The 21028-nt window shown below is 36.9% G+C and overlaps 1 long non-coding RNA gene and 1 other non-coding gene across 3 annotated transcripts in view; one reads left to right on the top strand and one right to left on the bottom strand.

Annotated features, from left to right (window-relative positions):
• Positions 1-21028, bottom strand: part of LOC123573624 (uncharacterized) — a 253019-nt gene that overhangs the window by 173008 nt on the left and 58983 nt on the right. The gene's annotated exons all lie outside the window — the stretch shown is intronic.
• On the top strand, positions 1425-1505 carry LOC123573803 (small nucleolar RNA SNORD66). The gene has a single exon (XR_006698535.1). It is a non-coding gene; the product is annotated as a small nucleolar RNA SNORD66 (small nucleolar RNA).

Genomic DNA, 21028 nt, shown 5'->3' on the forward strand with positions numbered 1-21028 from the left:
TAAATATGAGTAAGACACACTCCTTATTCAAAAGAAACTTACAGTCTCATATCAGTGAGTTCCTGATCTATAAACACCTTAAAATTCAGTGAGTTAAAATAGCACTCATTTATTCTTCTGGATTTGAGCTAAGGAAAAACAGTAACCCATGAGGCCTTTTGAAGCCTACATTTATAACTGGCATGAAGTCACTTCACCGAATTTTGTTGGACAAAGCAAGGCACAATGACCATGCCCAGCTTCAAGGAGTGGGAAAGATGGACCTGCACCCTAGTTTCTGTACCACTTCTTCCACTGTACTTCCATTGTGTCCTCCCCGTCTGTCTCCCTTTTTGGTTTTAAGCTTTCTATTAGCATATCATTTCTTTCTAAAGTAGAATTGCAGTACCTTTTAGCATGAAGATTTTGGTTTCTAAAAATTATAAGGAGATTCCTCAGAGGGCAGTTAATACTGAAAGTAGCTCAAAAAGAGTCACTGTTTTCAAAGTTAGATATTTCTGAATGAAAATGCATAAAAGCAGCCTTATTTCCTTTCTTCAGTTTTAAATGAAACAAAATTAAATTTATTTTAAATTTCATAATATTTCCAATTAAAGTATCATGTTAACTTAGAATAAAAGCAGTGACGATCCTGTAAATGTCACTTCACTAATTCTTGTTCTTGCTATAAAAAGTTTAAAGTAAACAAACAAGGGAAATGGCTATAATAAAGGAAAGAAACAACAAAACCTTAGGTTTGTATGGCTTCTTAGATGGACAGTTATTGGTTTTTTGCCACTTTATAGATGATGTACAAAGAGATTAAAAACAAAATATCTTCAGAATTAAGATATTAAGGTAGAAAAATATCCTAAAGTATTAAGGAACAGAGAGATTAAGAGACATGCCTATTTAAGTGGAAACACCAGGCTTTGGCTTGAGTGTTTTGACTTATCTCCCAGAATTCTTTGCACAATACCAAGCTGTAACAATAGATGAATTTGCATTTTTCCTCCTGAGTTGAAGAAAACAGTAGTAAAGGATTGCCATCTATCTGAACAAGCATGACTGAAAAGACCAATGAATTTGGTAATTTTCCAAAACTCTTAGCTTAAGAAAGATTATTTTAATCAATACATAATTTTTTGACATTTATTTTTACCAAAAAATTTCATCTCACCCATATCAGTCTCTAATTTTTATTTAATCACCTTATTTCCATAAATATTTGTGTTCTCATCAGCTGTTGCTTTTCTCATGAGCCATACTGTTCTGTTATCTGAGAACATCCTAAGGGGTCTATTTCAGTATGTTTGGCCATACTATGATTTCCAATAACTCACCAAAAAAAGAAAAAGAGCTCACCAATTTTAGTCATCTAGTGAAGCAGATAATTTCGAAGATGTCTTTTCTAAGTTCTTCTTAGAAAGAAGTTGAGCCTTCCAATCCTATGATGATTACTTTTATGTGTCAGTTTGACTGGGCCACAGAGTTCCCAGATAATTGATTAAACATTATTTCTGGGTGTGTCTGTGAAGCTGTTTCTGAATGAAATTAACATCTGAATCAGTAAACGGAGTAAAGTAGATTGCTGTCCCCAATGTGGGTGTGCCTTATCCAATCTGTTGAAGGCCTAAATAAAGTAAAAGGCTAAAAAAGCAAGAATTCTCTCCCTCTGTCTGACTGTCTCTGAGACATTGGTCTTCAGAATTAGATTCAGCCTGGAACTTACACTGACTCTCCTGTTCTCAGGCCTTTGGACGCAAATTGAAACTATATCATTAGTTCTCCTGAATCTAGATCTCTCCATAGCCATTTGATCCAATTGCTTAATTTATATACGTGAATATTGTGTGCGTGTGTGTGTGTGTGTGTGTGTGTGTGTGTGTGTGTCCTATTGGCGCCGTTTCTCCTAAGAACCCTAATACAAGTCCCAAAATGGAATCCTGCACAATTCCACAACTGACTAGTCAAGTAACCAATCAGCCAATATCCTGGGCTATCATTTTACTTGCATAAAACTTTTGAGTATTTCAATAACTGTCAAAAAGCTAATAATTTGGTAGTTAGTAGTAATATAGGATGATAGAATATTAGGACTAGAAAAACCTAGAACCTCTTAAAACCTCTTACAGGTTATCTAAATTGAACCCCTTCATTGTAAACATAAGGAAAAAAATTGTAATAATTAAGTGACTTACCCTGGCCAAAGTCAATTAAAGACAAAACTGTAAACCAGATGTGTCTTCAGATTGTCTTTATCCAGTCTTCTTTCCACTCCACTAAATTGTTTTTATAGATGTAACTACAGTTTGCCCTGAAGTCTCTGCACTTTCTCTCATGGTCTCTCATTATGAACATAAGACACTAGAAGATGGCTAGTTGAATGCAGGCATAGGTGTAATCTACTCCCCTGTAGAATGGAATACAGTTTAACCATATATCCTCCCAAGTAGCAGTCAGCCAGTGTCACATAGGTACTAACCACTGATATTTAATGATCACATTCATAAGACCAACTTCCTAGAACAAAATTATGGTGACTATAGGTAAAGAACAGAATATATTGTACTGCCTCTTCATTTATCTAGCCTCAAAACATTTTTCCAAATATGTAAGGGGCAAAGTCCTTGTTGGGGTAATTTTACAGTAAGTCACAAAATGAAGTACTAAGAAAATTAATTCATTCTACAATTCAAAGTCAGAAGCAAGTGCTTGGGATGGATGATTGAGAGCCATTTACACAGGCAAACTCCCTGAAAGACAAAACATGCAGAAACTGAGGAATATCAAGGAACTATTCACATACTGAACACCAAAAGAGACTTCATGCTATTCAGAGAGGGGATCTAGATCTGAGAATACAGCACAGATTACCAACTGGATACTATCTATTTGATACTCTAGATTCAAATACTATTAGGTTGGTGCAAAAGTACTTGTGGGTTTTGCAAGTTCATTTACCCAGAATTTCCAGGACTTAACCTACTTAAATTATCAGATACCCAGAGTTTAGATACTAACTTCAAAAGATATCAACAATTTAAAAAATATGACCCTTCTCCAGCATCTTCCAGATGCATTCTCTTAATTTAGATTCCATTAAATGAATGAGTACACACACACACACACACACACATATATATAATAACAGTTCATCATAAAGTCACTGGGATAATATCATCAGCACACACTCCAAATTATACTTCAACTATTATTATAGGTTTTCATTTAAAAATTATTTGTAGCAATTTCCTTTGTTTGCATGCTTCTGATATCTGGTCTCTGAGTCAAAAGATAAAAGAATCCCACTACTTCTACATTAAATTTGGAAAGCAGTATTAGTTTCCTGTAAATGTGTGTTATCATATTGTTGTATTACAAAGCATTGGCAATAACCAATGATCAAAAAGAAATGGGACTTTTTTGCTGGAGAAGTAAAATTAAGCCCTGAATCTTACCACCTCCACATATACACACATACATCTGTCCTCCACACACACATCTACACATATCCTAACACCCTCTAAGGCTAACCCTCACTCCAATTTCCTCTTGCAAATGCCAAGATGGAGGCAGAGTTCAGTTTGATTTCTGTGGTGTTTGTTTTTAACAACTAAACCCAAACCTACCTTAATTATGGCCATCATAAATGAATTAAATTAGAAGAATTTGCTGAGAAAACCAATTTTCTGACAGTCATAAATGTGAGTATTACTAAGCCCACAGAAAAGCCTTCACATTGGTATAATCTACTTGCATCATCTGGAAGGGAACACAGAATAAAGAACTCATTAAAAAAATAGTTGATCCAGTGTAGTTTACAACATATCCTGAGTAGATGAGTGTGGCGAGGGGGCATACTGGACACTGGAACCAACTACATCCAGAAGTGAAAAATGGCCAGATTGTACCTAAGTACAATCCACAGATGAACGATAGATAGTTATACTGATAATAATGTAGCAACTACTTATTTCTCTAGTTTAATAATATTGGTACATAAAACTCACCAGCAAAGGAGAACATACACATTGAATGCAGCTACAAGTGACCATTTCATAAAAATGCTTTCAATGTTTAAAAAAAAAAAAAAAAAAAAAACCCTATCTTCACTGACCTACTCTCATTCTGTTCAAGATACTTCCCCACAGCTTCAGATTCTCACTCACCAAATGCCCTTCTCATCACATGTGTTCATCCTACTTAAACTGGCTGAGTAAGGCTGTATTTTATGTGTATTAGGTAATTCTTTCCTATGATACTTGCCAAAAAACATGTTTTCTTTTGTCTTATGGTAAGTTTCTTCAGGTTAGATTCTAGTTGGGAGATATCACTCAAACTGCTATATTTATTTATTTTGACACTCAAAAATAATTTTACTTGCTACAGAGTGGAAATATAATTTAAACATCTGCTGCTGAAACACCCGTCTTTGATACAAGGCATATTCATTGGCACAGTAATAAGCACTCCCAAAAATAAATACATAACGCACACTCTAAACACATTTGTACCACACATTGAAAAATAAAAGGAACAGATTTCCTTTTGGATCATGGATAAATGTATCATTTCTCTGGAAAACAAGGCTCAGCCAATTTGTCAAAATTATTGAGTTCAAAGTAGGAAGGTTTTTTTTTTTTTTTAGCCTACTGGATTTTTGATATTTGAATTTAATAAAGAGGCTTTAAATAGCCTTCTTGTGCATGTTGTCACTCTGAAAATAAGAACTATAAGCTCCTGCTTTTAAATTGTTCCCCAAATGTTCCCAGAAAGCCAGAGAGATTTAAGCCAAAGAGCTCACCCCATGCCTTCTATCTCATTCATGAATTTCTAGAGCTCCAACTAAAATTGAAAGTAATTTACATCTGCAATATTCAGACTGAATTAAATTTCATGTTCAATCTACACCCCCCAGAAATGTTGAAGTTATGAAGGCATTATGAACTTATAATACCAGGCAAATTCCAGGCAGCCCTGTGACTTCATTCCAGGTGGAATTCTTAAGTTAATGAAGCTAAGAGTACTTGCTCTCTGCCATATTGCAAATAACTATATTTAAGCCCTGGAGTCTACTACGGCTTCATCTGTAGCTCTGCTACTTATCTTCGAAAATCAGCAAGAGATCAAAGTTCCTTTTTAAACACTGAATAAGCAGCAAGCATACATTCAAAAGAACTGTCTTCTATACATTATCCTGGAAAGTCTTCGTATCTTTTAAAAGAAAAGTGATTTCACAGATGTGCTTGAATAAATAAAGGAAATTTTCGGTTGCCTGAAAAAAAATGTCTCTTTAGTCAATGAACCAGAAACAAAGACTGAAAAAAACATGGCTTGTTCAGTTTTGAAAGTCCTGTTAACCACTCCACTGAGCTCCACTCTAGAATCAAAATGTTAAGTCTTTTGTCTTCCTGTCATGTATTGTAGAAACAAAAATGTTCATAAAAGAACTCTTTTTTTCATATGAAAGTACTAGAGTCATACATATGGGATTCATATTTAAATTTAAATAACACTCATTTTGTCTTAACATTTTATTGTCATTTTAACTTTTACATTAATCCATAGATTTACACTTCGCTTATTATTATTAGCTTATGTGCTCAGATTTCTTAAGAGTGTCGACCTTTTAAATTTAATATAAATTAGAAATATTCCGTACTCTCCACCACAGTCAGAAGTCCACATTGTTACTTAGACGTCTCTATCTCTCCTGTCAAACAACAAAATCAAGTCAACAGGTGTGAGCTTGAGAAGCAGCCTTAGTCATCCCAAACTACACTCCCCTATCTGCTTGGCGCTCACAGCTCTACTCCCCTTTAGTTTTCCCCAGTTCAGCTTTGACCCCTGGTCTTCCTACTGTGTGGTTCTTGGTCATTGCTAAATGACTTAAAGGTATTTTTTCGTCGATCTTCTCCTTCATCCTGAGTGATTCTAAATTCTCACTCCTTCTGGTGGCTCCTCCATTTCCAGTTTGAAGAGATCTTCTTATTTCATATGATTTTTAGATAATTAGGATGAGTAATTATCTAAAAATTAACTGAAGATAAAGTAATTATCTTCAGTTCTTATGGAGATGGGTTTATTTTTAGCAAGTAGCCAAAAATATATCCAAATTATGTGGTCAGTGAGTAAGCTGTCTATACACACATATATGGCTTTTCCCAAGCCTCAATCAGTCCATTAGCTATCAAAGCCTACATTTTATATATAAACATGTGCCATCCTGGCTCACTGCAACCTCCGCCTCCCGGGTTCAAGCGATTCTCATGCCTCAGCCTACTGAGTAGCTGGAATTATAGGTGTATCCCACCATGCCTGGCTAATTATTGTATTTTTAGTAGAGACAGGGGTTTCACCATGTTGGCCAGGCTGGTCTCAAATGCCTGACCTCAAGTGATCTGCTGGCCTCAGCCTCCCAAAGTGCTGGTATTATAGGCATGAGCCACCATGCCTGGCCAAAAAAATTTTTAATGATTTTCCTAAAATACATTTTCTATGTGATTCAGCCTAAATGGGGTAAATAAAACACATCCACTATTATCCAGGACTTCACTACACATACACACAAAGTAAGGGACAGATTTCTGGCTTCATGACAGTTACTAGCAAATTTCCTAGTCTCTCATTACTTATTTCCCCAAAATGTTGTTCGCTACCATTCCATGAGAAAATGTTCAATTTAAATCTTAAACCGAAGGTTTGTATCAATCTTCACTGCTCTTTTTAAGGGTGTGGCTTATTTGATTTCAGTAATGTGGTAATAACTACTCTATGCACAACACAGCCAATTTAGAACCATTTTTTATAATTTTTCTTTTTCCAACTTAAGATCACTAGGTATAAACTGAGTTATTCTAAGTGGAAGAGAGTCTAACATCAGTTGCTATTTAAATCCTGACATACTGTCATCTGTTGCTTTATAATTTGTGCCAAATTTACTTCAGCCCAAAGCAAAGCACATGAAATTCTCATTATTAAATTTGCATATACTGAAGTTATTACTAAACTTTGAAACATTAAATATGATATGGTTACAGTTTAGTCCAAACTTATGAGTATTGGTAAGAACAGAAAAAAGTTAATACATCATCTATAGATATAAATATAAAATGAAATATATTCCTGCTATAATTCTACTACTAATGGAGAACAGAAAATTCAAACAGGCCCATTAACAACAAAGACATTATAAAAGGCGTAATCCTCTTCAAAATATCCAACAGAAGCCTTACTTTGTTAAAAATTAGGTGTCCACCAAGCAACTATTCATTGTATGAACTTGAATTTGCCCAACCTTGGGTACTGGAGGTTCTCAGTATCATAATAAGATTAATTTTTTATAAACACATCAACACATATTCAAATAAACATTTTTGTTTCCTTCTAATGCTTCATACAAGGATAATCTTGGTAGGTCATAAACTTATTTCAAAAATACAACTTAAATGAGTTTTGTAACTCATGTAGAATGACCTTTGTAGTCAATAAAAATTCATATATTGTTATTTTGAAGCCACCTTTTAAAAATCTTGCAGCCATAAAATTATAAAGATAAAATACATCTTTAAATGTTCTAGTCACACACCTCATGTTATAGATGAAAAAGGAAAGGAAGTCTAAAGAAGACAAATAATTTGCTTAATGTTATAGACGTAGTTATACTTGTAAAACCAGGACTATTACCTAGAACTAATTACTGGATCCAGAAATAAATTATAATATTACCTGAAGCTCTTTAATATCTCTTATTTCTGTGTAAAAAAAAATTTGCTAGGTTAAACAAGCAACAGATTTCATTTGATTAACTGATCTTCAAATGATTTTCAAACTCACGCAACTGAAGATTACTAACAAAAATACCCATGAAGATAATCAAATACATGTAATAAAATGATAAATTTTTGCCTTGAATTTGAAGATGTGCAAATTCAAATTTTCAAAAGTACTGAGAAGAGTAAAATGAGATGCCATTTCTTTGCTTGTCAGAGTCTATATCAGAACTTTTTCTTAAAATGCTTTTGAAAAGGCCATAACTGATTATAAATCAGACTGCTAATTTATCCATAGATTTTGATGTGGAAATTGACTTCAAGGCATATATTACTAAGGAAATAATCCAAGAAACTGACAAATATTTATCTACAAAAATGTTCCTCACAATGTATAATGGCAAAGAAGGAGGAGGAAGAGGAGAAGGAGGAGGAAGAGGAGGTAGAGAAGAAGAAAGAGGAGAAGGAGAAGAAGAAATTTAAATGACCATCAGAAAGAAAATAATTATGGAAGAGCCATATGAAAAATATTATGCAGTCATTAAAAATTATCTTTTTAGAATAACTTTTAGTGACAAAGAAATAAAGAATCACAATACTACAATACATTTTAAAACCCAGGTATCAAATAATCATACAATGTGATGCAATTTTACCATATATGTTTATAAAAATGATAAATAGAAAACAACATATATAAAAATATTAGCAGTGGTTATCTCTGGGTAATAGAGGTATACAAGATATTCCTCAATCTTATACTTTCTATATTTTTCCAATTGTTTGCAATGAACATGGGCTATTCTTAGAAACAGAAATACAAATTTTTAAAGGCAAGGGAATCTGAAAGCACCATTTTATAGCACAATTGTATTCCCATTCCTCTGTCAATAGAGTCTGTATGCTGTACTCTCTAAGAGCCCTGTCTCAGTTTTGCTTATTACTTATCCCAACCAGCACTTCCTCCCCCAATACCTTCCATTTGTTTGTTTATTAATATAGTCTCAACGTAGGATGCACAGAAGAGAAAGTTAAATGTTTTTCATATGCTTAAGCGTATCCCAAAATAAGCACATAAATTCCAGCTTGGAGTTAAATTCTGAGGTCCCAAACCTCTGAGCCAAAATGTCAGTAATGCGTTTCTTAGTAGTTTGTTACTGATAAAGGAAGTGAATGCTTGGTTTTCAAATGAAAGAACACTTATCCATAGAAAGAGGGAAAGGTAGAAGCTACTGGAAGTAAAATTCTCCTCTGACATTAGCTTGAGCTTCTTAACTCTTATCAAGTTTAATGCATAGAGTCTTTAGGGAGTCATTCTGATTCCTCTGTGTAATGGGACATAAAGTTATTACTAACTCTGTATTAATACCCCAAATATAAATACACAGGGATATGCTTTAGATGTTTTGTCCCTTCCAAATCTCATGTTGAAATGTGACAGCCAATGTTGGAGGTGGGCCTACTGGGAAGGGTTTGGGTCATGAATGTCCTGTCCTCATGAATGTCCTGTCCTCGCGGTTATGAGTGAGTTCTCACTCTATGAGTTCACACAAGCTCACACAAGCTCTGGTTGTTTAAAAGAGTCTGACACTTCCTCCCTCATTCTCTTGTTCCCTCTCACCACGTGATGCGCCTGCTCGCCCTTCATCTTCCATCGTGATTATAAGCTTCTGAGGCCGTCATCAAAAGTAGATGCCAGCCAGCACTATGCTTCTTATACAGACTACAGAACCTTGAGCCAAATAAACCCCTTTTCTTTATAAATAACCCAGCCTCAGGTATTATAGCAACACAAGATATTACAGCAACACAAAACAGATTAACACATACTGGCTTGACAAAACATTGTCAAAAATATCTACGACTAAAAAGAAATTAATTTACATGCACTCTTCATGAAACCCTACCAAAATAACATCTGGTGGAGACTGGATATTTAAAAACAATTTCAGTTAACCTCATGTCTAAAAATCCCATTGTTATTCTGAGTATAATAAGCAATTACTCTGCATATCCTATACAGCCAGAAATTTACTGGACTAGTGGTTATACTTGATTTAAAAAAAAAAAAGATATAACAAGATATTCTCATTACTCCACTAACTTGCAGGAAAGTATTTGTTAGTTCCCAATCACATAAGGCACACAATATTTATCCTGGCATTCCAAGCCTTCCCCAATTTTAGACACTGGGGACTGATGTACTCTAAAAAAAATTAGTAGTCTGATTTATAATCAGCAAACATCAATTGACATTGGTCTTGAGATTTGGGCCTAAGAAATCTGGAGGCCAGACTCTGCATCTGAAGGGATATAACCAACATACCATAGCACCCTTAAGTCTGAGCCCTGAACAGCCAGTTGCCCTGCCACATACTTTCATGCTACTTTTTTCCTATCCCTGACCACAGACACACATACACACACACACGCACACACAAAACCACCACCACCACACGTGCCAAAGAATGAATAAAAGTGCTAGCTTTTGATGGCAGAATCTAGCATTTTCCCTCCCAAGTGATCAGGATGCTTTTATAGCAAATAGAAAATGGCCCTTAAGAATCACTCTTCAGATCACTTGACTGTGTCAGTCCTGAGGAAAACCTTGCCATATTGCTCAGTCTCAGACATTCCTTTGTGTAGACTCTATACAGCTGAGCCACCACATTTAGCTTAAAGAAAAAGTCAGTTGTTCTAAACCTTGGTATTAACCAAAGCTAACTATTCCTTTCTTTTCCGTCTTTGTTTATTTTGTTTCTAATTTCTTACCATCCTGCTTATCTCCCATTTCTTTCACCCTATCCATCATCACTTCCTTCTACTTCCCACTTGGGTCAACCACATATCTAAACCTTCCCGTTCTAGGAGGGAGTGCTCATCATACACACACTCATGTTGTCAACCAAGTTTCTGTTCTGAGTGTCTCAAAGTCCTTATGTATAATAAAAATTAGTCACATGTGTTGAAGGATACTACAAAATGAAAACAGCACACATGGTATCAGAAAGTTCTAATAATACCTGAAACGACAAGATAAAGGAGAAATATTACTATAACACTATCTTAATGGAGAAGCTCTGTTACACTCAGCTGTTGGTTGATAGATTATGTTGAGTATAGGTCATGGGAGATAAAACTAAAAATTTGACAAGTACTAACTTAAAATAATTAATATTAAATCACGTGAAAACCTAAAGAAAATAGTGTCAAGTTGTTAGCTTCTGTTTATTCTTTCTTTTTGCCATGCCTAGTCTCTCCAGTTTGACACATCAGATATGTAATTTTTAAATTTCATCTGTACTGTATCAATTTTTTTTAGTGAGACATGGTTTCGCCCTCCCAGGCTGGAGTGCAGTGGTGCAATCATAACTCACTGCAGCCTCAAACTCCTGGGCTCAAGTGATCCTCCCCCCTGAGCCTCCCAAAGTGCTAGGATTACAGTTATGTGCCACTGTGCCTAGCCCTATATTAATAATTAATGGAAAGTTACAGAGATTCTAATCAAATTAAATTTTTTTCATTACACATCTTGACAAGGAAGAAAACATATGAAAGCTAACAGGAGTATTTTAAGACAGTGTTTCAGAAATTGAAGCTCACAAACCAACTACATCAGAATTATTCAAAGTGTTCCTGAAAACAACAGATATGTAACAATAATAGGGGTTACTTAAAACATATCACAAAAGACTCTCTGAGTTAGGGCCTGAGAGTTAGCATTTTTAAAAGCTCTCAACTGAGTCTCAGGCATTTGAGAACTACTGCTGTAAGAGACATTTTCCAATAGCTTGTCAAACCCAAAGCAAGTTACCATCCATCTTTCCTCATTAAAAGTCAGTATGATTTTCCTGTTTTCCTTCTCAAGTGCCAGATAATTCAAAATAAACTGTCCAATATCATTGTTTATCTAAATCATCAGTCCCAGCCTTTGTTTATTATATTGCATTTTCCAGAATACATCCAAATCTCTTTTCTCAAAGATTCATAGTTTGCACAGGTAGTACAATTGGCTTTACACAGAAATGTTTAAGTACTAAGATCCAAGCTTAGCTACCTCTTGAACTGGTATCTGAATGGGGAAATAAACTAACTTAAGGCCTTGAATATCAATTGAAGAAGACATATCGAACAATAAAATAGCTATATAATTGGAAATAAGTTTTCTAAAATTAGATTATGCATTACAGGCTCTGAATCTTATAATTATTTAATTATAAATGATCATTATTTTAATTGCATAGTATCTCCAAAATATAATCAATGATTTCTGAAAACAACATTAACTGTCTGTATATATGAGAATAAAATATTAAGATATATTAATAAAATGTTTAATAACAATGACATAGTGGAGGATAGAAGATGCATGGAATAGATAACTCTTTGACAAACATTCTTCATTTCATATGAACCCTGGGCAGTTGCAAAGATCTTCATTCCAAACACAATGTATCAAAGGAAGGAAATACAAGGCATATTTTTAATTATCTTAAATTTCTCTTAAGTCACTTTTAATAATCAACAGTTTACACACACAAAAAAAGATGACTATTTTAATAGAGAATAGAATGGAAGAATAGGACTAATAGAAATTGAACACATCTTGCTGAGATTTTTATTAATTCTAGAGGAGGAAAAATTGGAATTTAAAGCCAGAACTTCTCTGCTTAAATTAATTTTAATTGGTATCATTTCATTCCCCAACGTGACTTCAATCATTCTCAACTGATTAGATTGGTGCAAAAGTAATTGCAGTTTTTGCCATAATCATACTAATTCTGATGTAGGTGGTTTGGGAGCTTCACTTTCTAAAACACTGTCTTATAATACTTCTGTTAGCTTTCATATTCTTTCTTCCTTGTCAAGATGTGTAATATAAATCTCTTTAGAATCAGACACATTTCTAAAGTTCTGAATTAATATCCTCTAGGTATTGTATTTCATAGTTAAAATTGCTAGAAATATTTTGGCACTCATGCTACATATGTAGCTATATATACGTTTGGTCTACAAAAGCTTATTACTACATAGAAGTATGGTTCATTTGCATTAGAACAATATAGACCATCAAATGATTTTTAATAGCATAAATTAAGTATCAAATAAACAAAGCTTTATCATTCAGGGCCCTAATTATATTAGTCAATAAAAAATTCTGGTTACATCCCTGTCATCCAATACCTTGTAGAGTAGGTGATAATCAGCAACACAAAATTTTAACAATTCTAGAAAACAATACATAAATTATTTTCTTGTTGTGTTATTCTGGTTACAAACCATGATATTTATTTACTTTTCAGAAATTTTAGGGATTTTGTGATGAGAGAATTGAACAGAGTAAATTGAATGCTGGTCTTATAAATTGAACTAGGAAACAGCCACTCGAATTCTATCTTATGAAACAGATTGAGAATTCATATGATTTCTTCCTTAAATGTTGGTAGAAGTCACCAGTGAACCCATCTGGGCCCAGTACTTTTCATTTTGGATAATCTTGAATTTTTGAAACTAGAGAATATAGTGGTGATGTCTTTTCATAAGCTTTTAATTAAAAACTTCAAAGGACTTCTGCTTCCAGCCAAGATATTGTTAACAACTAACAAGATCTGGATTTACTTTCCCATCTGAAACAACAAAAAGTGTTGAACACAATATGTGAAACAAAGGTTTTTAAGACATTTGAGATTAGGCAACAAAGGACAGTGATCTCTAGCAGATGAAAAACAAAATGAGGGGAATCCCACAATTGCCAGAACTTACTGCCTTGAGTTTCCAACCAACAGCAAAAGGACAGGGTACCCAAGTGTATTTGTCCATTTTTTACTTCTATGAAGAAATACCCAAGACAGGGTAATTTATAAAGAAAAAGAGGTTTAATAGACTCACAGTTCCACAGGGCTGAGAAAGCCTTACAAACATGGTGGAAGATGAAGGAGGGGCAAAGGCACATCTTACATGGCACTAGGCAAGAGGGCTTGTGTAAGGGAACTCCCATTTATAAAACCATCAGATCTCATGAGACTTATTCACTACCATGAGGACAGTATAGGAAAAACCCACCCCCATGATTCAATTATCTCCCACCAGGTCCTTCCCACAACACGTAGAGATTATTGGAACTACAATTCAAAATAAGATTTGGGTGGAGACAGCCAGTCTTCTTGGGTTTTCTGCCTAATCAACAAGATTCCCTGAGTTGAAGTGATGAAACTGGGATACTGGGGAGACCAGGGTAGTTAGAGATCACAAAACAAAATAATGGAAGACAGAGGCCTGCACATGGAAAAAAAGTTCAGGTACCTGTAGAGAGTTCTCCTTAAATCAACCTGTGAATACTGATCAGCACATGTGTGTGAGGAAACTATTCATGGCCAAGGAAATAACTACCCAAAATGATTAAAAAGAACATGATTGTTATGGACTGAATATTTGTGTCCTTCCCCAAAATTCATATGTTAAAATCTAATCCCCAATGTAATGGTATTTGGAGGTGGGGTTTTTGGAAGGTAATTAGGTCATGAAGATGGGGTGCTCATGAATGAGATTAGTGCCATTATAAGAAGAGGCCTAAGAGCTAGCTCACTCTCTATCTACCATGAGAGGACACAAAAAGAATCTGCCAGTCTGCAACCCAGAAGACAGCTCTAAGCTGAACACAACCACACTGACACCATGATCTTGGACTTCCAGTCTCCAGAACTGTCAAAATAACTTCTGTGAAAAATAAATCTCTGTTGTTCATAAGCCAACCAGCCTAGTGTACTTTGTTATAGCTGCCAAAACTAAGACAAGTACCCAATACTCACCCAGGCCCAGTAATAGTGTCTGTTTCCACCAGACAGATTAGAAATCTCATAATTTATAGAAACTGGTAGAATGTGCAGAAGAATCTTGACTCAGTCGTCGAACAAAATTGTCCCTAGACTAAATGCTATGCTAGTTTCACATAAGAAATCTTAAAAGCAAGACTCAAAAGTATCAAACAGTTCTAAGAGCTTAACTGTGTCCCAGAACAAAGTTCAAGAATATTTACAGAAATAGGAAAACATCCAATACGCAATAAAGTAAAAATTCACAACGTTTGACATGCAATAACAAATTAACAGGCATGTAGGGATGCAGGATAGTATATGCCATGATAGGAGAAAAAAACAATTTGGAACCAATACTGACAGTAATATTAATTAGCAGAAAAAAATATTTAAAAAGTTATAACTGCATTTCATATGTGCAAAAAGTTAAGTGGAGACATGGAAGATGTTTTTTAAAAGATAGAAATTCAATTTCTAGAGATGTCAACAACAATATCTGAGATGAAAAGTACACTGAATGGGATTTTTTTTCTTTTTTTTTCCGTTGTTTTACTTTAAGTTCTGGGATACATGTGCAGAACACGCAGGTTTGTTACACAGGTATACATGTGCCATGATGGTTTGCTGCATCTAGCAACCAGTCATCTCGATTTTAAGCCCTAAATGTATTAGTTATTTGGCCTAATGTTCTCCCTTGCCTCACACCCCTTGACAGGCCCCAGTGTGTGATGTTCCCCTCCCTGTGTCCATGTGTTCTCACTGTTCAACTCCCACTTATGAGTGAGAACATGCAGTGTTTGGTTTTCTATTCCTGTGTTAGTTTGCTGAGAATGATGGCTTCCAGCTTCATCCATGTCCCTGAAAAGGACATGAACTCATTATTTTTATGGCTGCAGAGTTGAAAGGGATTAATTAAATATGAAATTTTGCAAAAAAAAAAAAAAGGCTGAACTTCAAACCATTGCAATAGAAACGATCCAAAATGAAACAGGAAAAAATGAATCAAATAAATAAAGCACATCAGTAGACTGCAGGACAACTTCAAGGAGTGTAAAGGAAGTGTCACTGGAGTCTCTGTAAAGAGAGGGGACAGAAAAAAATATTTAAAGAAACAATGGTTGAAATTTTTCTACATTGGATGGAAAAAAAAAAACTTGGGCCTTGAAGCTGCAAATATACCATCCTGCCTTAAAAGCTCACAGTCTAAGAGAAACAGACATTCACAACAAATAAGCAAGTTGGCTCAGGAAAATGGCAGATAGGAGTTAGGACTAACTTGCAGTTCACACTCGGACAGACAGAGCAGCGTGTGAAGACTAATATCATGAACATTTTTGCTCCAAAAATTACTGCAGAAACATACCAGGAAAGTTAAGATAATCCACAGACCTTTTGAAAGACTCAGTTTGCCACTGCAGGGTCCATGAGACAGTTGAAAAATTGTAAGTGCCCTAGGTGTGAAGGGGAAACACAAGCCCCCAAACACACATTCTCACTGGGGAACCTGAAGGTTCAGATAACAAGAGAAAGATTTGACCATACTTGGAACAGAGACAAATTTAGAGAGCTGAGCAAAATACAGGGGTAGAGGAAGTAGTGGGAAAAGCCCTGTGGGCACTTTCAAACGGTTTCCAGGGAAACCATTCCATTCTTGACTTAGTCTCACAGGGGTCGTTGGGGAGAGCTGCCAGTGGAATTGGGGAAAGACCACAGGGAGAAGGAAACTTCCAGCTGAACTTTCTAACAATTTCACTCAAATGTGAAGCTTTCTCACAGTAACTGGAGAAGGGAGTGAACAGGGTGTGCAAAAAGCACATAAGCTGCAGCAGGCAAGGAGGTGCAAAACCTGAAAGCCCTGCTTGTCTTCTCAGCAGGGAGGCTGGTAGCCTGGGACAAATTCTCAGCCCCTCTCACTGGGTGCTGTTGGGGAGGCATGGTTGGACTGAGACTGGCCTGTTGAGCTGGATAGGAGGTGGATGAGGCCTGTCACTGCTTGCTTTCCCCCACTTCCCTGGCAACCTGTATGATGCAGCAGAGGCAGCCATCATCCTGTAAACACAAATCCATCAGCCTGAGAATCACACCCCCACTCTTCACAGCAGCTGCAACAAGCCCCACCCAAAAAGAGTCTGAGCTCAGATACACCTAACCCTGCCCCTAACTGATGGTCTTTCTCTACCCACCCTGGTAGCTGAAAACAAAAGGATATAATCTCTTGGGAGCTCTATGATGATTCCCACCACCTGAGAAATCAGAATAACTATCCAGGTGCCCCTTGGGCCAGGTTGTAACCCTTCCACACTACTGCAGTTGATATTCTCTTGAAAGCCCCACCTCCTGGCTGGAGGCCAACCAACACAGAAACAGCATGCTAAACAAAAGTACAACCAAGGATCCACACAGAATGTATTAGTCCATTTTCACACTGCTCTGAAGAAATACCTAGACCGAGTAATTTCTAAAGGAAAGAGGCTGAATGAACTCACAGTTCAGCATGGCTGGGGAAGCCCCAGGAAATTTGCAATTGTGGTGGAAGAGGAAGCAAACACATCTTTCTTCACATGGTGGCAGCAAAGAGAAGTGCCAAGCAAAGAGGGGAAAAGCCCCTTATAAAAACCATCAGATCTTGTAAGAACTCAGTCAGTATCATAAGAATAGCAGCATGGGGGTGTCTGCCTCCATAATTCAATTATGGGTCCCTCCCAAGACATGTGGGAATTATGCAAACTAAAATTCAAGATGAGATTTAGGTGGGGACACAGCCAAACCATGTCATTCTACACCAGGCACCTCAGGAATATCATTCTACCCCAGGCACCTCAGGCACTCCCATTCCAAATGGGAGAAATTGGCCAAAAAAGAGGGCTACAGACCCTAATCTAATAGGGTAGTCATTAAGCTTTAAAGTTTCAAGACAATCTCCTGTGACTTTATGTCTCACATCCAAGTCACACTCAGGGAAGAGGAGGGTACCCATGGACTTGGGCAGCTCCATTCCTGTGGCTTTGCAGGGTACAGGGCCCCTCCTGGCTGCTTTCATGGGCTGGTGTTGAGTTTCTGCAGCTTTTCCAAGTGTACAGTGCAAGCTATCAGTGGATCTACCATTCTGGGGTCTGGGAAACAGTGGCCCTCTTCTCACAAATCCACTAGGCAGTGACCCTGTGGGGACTCTGTGTGAAGGCCCCAACCACACATTTCCCTTCTGCACTGCCCTAGCAGTGGTTCTCCCTGTGGGCTCCACCCCTGCAACAAACTTCTGCCTGGACATCCAGGCATTTCCATATGTCCGTTCAAATCTAGGAGAAGGTTCCCAAACCTCAGTTTTTGACTTCTGTGCACCCACAGGCTCAACAACATGTGGAAGCTGCCAGGACTTGGGGATTATACCCTCTGAAGCCACAGCCCAAGCTGAACCTTGGTCCCTTTTAGCCGAGGGCTGGAGTGGCTGGAATGCAGGGAAACAAGTCCCGGCTGCACACAGGGGGCCCTGGATGCAGCCCAGGAAACCCTTTTTCTCTCCTAGGCCTCTGAGTCTGTGATGGGAGGGACTGCTGTAAAGACCTCCAACATGCCCTGGAGACATTTTCCCCATTGTCTCGGTGATTAACATTCAGTTCCTTGTTACATAGGCAAATTTCTGCAGCTGGCTTGAATTTCTTCGCAGAAAATAGGGGTTTTTTTCTATTGCATCATCAGGCTGCAAATTTTCCAAACTTTTATGCTCAGCTGCTTCTTGAATTCTTTGCCGCTTTGACATTCTTTTCACCAGACATCCTAAATCATCTCTCTCAAGTTCAAATTTCCACAGATCTCTAGGGCTGGGGCAAAATGCTGCCAGTCTTTTTGCTAAAGTATAACAAGAGTCACCTTTGTTCCTGTTCCCAACAAGTTCCTCATCCCCATCGAGACGAATTCAGCCTGGACTTTTTGTCCATATCACTATCAGCATTTTAGTCAAAGTCATTCAACAAGTCTCTAGGAAGTTCCAAACTTTCCCAAATCTTCCTGTCTTCTGAGCTCTCCATATATCTAGGAAGTTCCATACTTTCTTACCTTTTCCTGCCTTCTTCTGAACCCTACAAATAGTTCCAACCTCTGCCAGTTACTCAGTTCCAAAGTCATTTCCACATTTTTGGGTATCTTTATAGCAGTGTCCCACTACCCAGTACTAATTTATTGTATTAGTCCATTTTCATACTGCTATGAAGAAATAACCATGACCAGGTAACTTATAAAGGAAATAGGTTTAATTGACACACAGTTCAGCATGGCTAAGAAGGCCTCAGGAAATTTACAATCATGGTGGAAGGGAAAACAAACACATCCTTCTTCACATGGTGGCAGCAAGAAATGCCAAGCAAAAGGGGGGAAAACCCTTTATAAAGCCAACTGATCTCATGAGAATTCACAACAGAACAGCATGGGGAGTAACTGCCCTCATGATTCATGAAGGACCTCCCACTGGGTCCCTCCCATGACACATGGGGACTATGGGAACTATAATTCAAGATGAGATTTCGATGGGGACACAGCCAAACCATATATCAGAGTCCACTTCTTTCCCCCAGCTACCTACCACAGGGCAGGTGCTGGTATTCAAGGCTGAAAGGCCTAAAGACGCATCACATCACAGGACTCCTTGCAGACACTCCCAAGTACCAGCCCAGAGTGCAGTAGTTCCCCTGGAGGGTAGAACCAGAAGAGAAAGTACAATCACCGAAGCTCTACTCTCAGGAAACCACATCAAGACAGTACCACGTGGGACAAAAGAATCCGAAGAGCAGCCCTTGAACCTCAGATCTTCCCTCTAACATAGTCTACCCAAATGAGAAGGAATCAGGAAAACAATTCTGGTAATGTGACAAAACAAGGTTCTTTAACACCCACAAAAGATCACACTAGCTCATGAGCAATAGATCCAAACCAAGAAAAAATGTCTGCATTGCCAGAGAAAGAATTCAGAACATTGATTTTTAAGCTCAACAAGGAGACACCACAGAAAGTTGAATACCAAGTTAAAGAAATGAAAAGAGCATTACAGGATATGGACAGAAATAATCGCCAGAGAAATAGAGAGCATAAATAAAAATAATCATAACTTCTGGAAATGAAGGACACACTTAGATAAATGCAAAACACACTAGAAAGGGGATTTTGATTCAACAAAAGAAACAAGAAGAAGAAAGAACTTCAGAACGCAAAACTCACTTAAACTTAAGGTAAAGGGATAGAAAAAGATATTCCATGCAAATCGACACCAAAAGCAAGCCCGAGTATCTATTCTTATATCAGACAAAACAGACTTTAAAGCAACAACAGTTTAAAAACACAAAGAGGGACATTATATAAAGATAAAAGGACTAGTCCAACAGGAAAAATCAAAATCACACACACACACACACACACACACACACACACACACCCCATAACATCAGATACCCCAAATTTATAAAACAATTACTACTAGACCTAAGAAATGAGATAAACAGTAACACAATAATACTGGGGAACTTCAATACTCCACTGACAGCACTACACAGGTAATCAAGATAGAAAGTCAACAAAGAAACAATGGACTTAAGCTATACCCTAGAACAAATGGACTTAACAGATATGTACAAAACATTCTCCCCAACAACTGCAGAATACACATTTTATTCATCAGCATACGGAACATTCTCCAAGACAAACCATATGATAGGCCACAAGACAAGTCTCAATAAGTTTTTAAGAACTGAAATTATATCAAGTACTCTCTCAGACCACAGTGGAAAACAACTGGAAATCAACTCCAAAAGGAACCCTCAAAACCATGTAAATACATGGAAATTAAATAATGTGCTCCTGAATGATCTTTGGGTCAATAAAGAAATCAAGATAGGAATTTAAAAATTCTTTGAACTGAGCAATAATAGTGACATAACCTGTCAAAACCTCTGGAATGCAGCAAAAGTGGTGTTAAGAGGAAAGTTCAGAGCATTGAATGCATATATCAAAGAGTCCAAAAACATACAAAAAGACAATCTAAGGTCACACTTCAAGGAACTGGAGAAACAAGAACAAACCAAATCTAAACCTAGCAGAAGAAAAGAAATAATAAAGATCAGAGCAGAACTAAATGAAATTGAAACAAGAAAAAAAAATGCAAAAGATAAATGAAACAACAAGTTAGTTCTTTGAAAAGATAAATATAATTGATAGACTAATAACAATATTAATCAAGAAAAGAAGAGAGAAGATATAAATAAGCTCAATTAGAAATAAGACAGGAGGATACATACCAGGGTGCACCCAAGATAGCTGAATAGGAACAGCTCCAGCCTCCAGCTCCCAGTGTGAGCAACACAGAAGATGGGTGATTTCTGCATTTTCAACTGAGGTACCGGGTTCATCTCAGTGGGGCATGTCATGTCGGACAGTTGGTGCTGGTCCGCAAGTGCAGCCCAACCAGCGAGAACT

The sequence above is a fragment of the Macaca fascicularis genome, chromosome 5 (assembly GCF_037993035.2).
Source record: "Macaca fascicularis isolate 582-1 chromosome 5, T2T-MFA8v1.1".
Classification (NCBI taxonomy): Eukaryota; Metazoa; Chordata; class Mammalia; order Primates; family Cercopithecidae; genus Macaca; species Macaca fascicularis.